The sequence below is a fragment of the Echinops telfairi genome, unplaced genomic scaffold, assembly GCF_000313985.2.
Source record: "Echinops telfairi isolate 266 unplaced genomic scaffold, ASM31398v2 ScPeMD7_2565;HRSCAF=3150, whole genome shotgun sequence".
Classification (NCBI taxonomy): Eukaryota; Metazoa; Chordata; class Mammalia; order Afrosoricida; family Tenrecidae; genus Echinops; species Echinops telfairi.
Genome location: NW_022106463.1, coordinates 11,201,231 through 11,202,321, shown reverse-complemented (window position 1 = coordinate 11,202,321; position 1,091 = coordinate 11,201,231). Strand labels below are relative to the sequence as shown.

The following is a 1,091-nucleotide window of genomic DNA, read 5'->3' as shown; positions in this document are numbered from 1 at the left end:
TGGGGGGTGGGGCGGAAGGCAGCGGGATCACCAAAGATCAGAGACTCACTGAGTCAAAAGGTAAGAAGTTCCCAAGGGGCCGGTAGCAACACTTTCCCACAGGCAAGGGAGAAACCAAAACAAATGGGAGTCCAAGTGCGGTGTGGGTCAGTCCTAACAAAGAACGCATCGCACCATCCAAGCCAAGCCACGGCCCCCCTCTGTAAAAGAGTACTATTCTCCCTCCAGACCATGGCCACGCTGCCGTGTGATGGACTCCCATCATGTGGAGCTGGGTTCAGGGACTTCCAGAGAGGCAGGGGGGGTGTGGGTAGGAGGCAGGTGGAGGGCCAAGCCAGGGGAGCTTCCCAGGGGCTTGGGGGACTGCTAGCTCATCTCTACACACGAGTATTCATGTCTTCACAAAATACTTATCCCTACACACTGATAATCATGTCTACACACTGATACTCTTCCCTACACACCAATACTCATCCCTACCCACCAATACCCATCTCTACACACTAATACTCATCCTTACCCACCAATACCCACCTCTACACACTAATACTCATCCTTACCCACCAATACCCATCTCTACACACCAATACTCATCCCTACCCACTAATACCCATCTCTACACACTAATACTCATCCCTACCCACCAATACCCACCTCTACACACTAATACCCATCCCTACACACTGATAATCATGTCTACACACTGATACTCTTCCCTACACACTGATACTCATCCCTACCCACCAAAACCCATCTCTACACACCAGTAACCATCTCGACACATGGGTACCTTCACAGGAAGAGAGAAGAATCTGGAAGCTGACCCTGATTTGGAGAACCACTTATAGAACAGCCAATGCTAGAGTCCCAACTTTGTGTTTTAATTATCAGGAGTGTAAGTTCTCAGATCTTTATTGGTGTAAGCATCAGGGTAAAACTCTCATAAAATTAACGACGTTTCCACTAAAATTCTGTGTTCTGAAACCCTCTAGGGCAGGGTTCAGCACGTACATGTGGCGCTGAAGTTCAATTGAGGAAATTTAAAAGGTACTAGTGATTTCATTTGTTTGTAAAAATATATTTATGGCTCT

General features: G+C 47.5%; 1 protein-coding gene across 1 annotated transcript in view; it reads right to left on the bottom strand.

The window, feature by feature from the left end:
- The window catches only part of NBEA (neurobeachin), a 465,975-nt gene that overhangs the window by 320,451 nt on the left and 144,433 nt on the right, over positions 1-1,091 (bottom strand). The window lies entirely within an intron of this gene.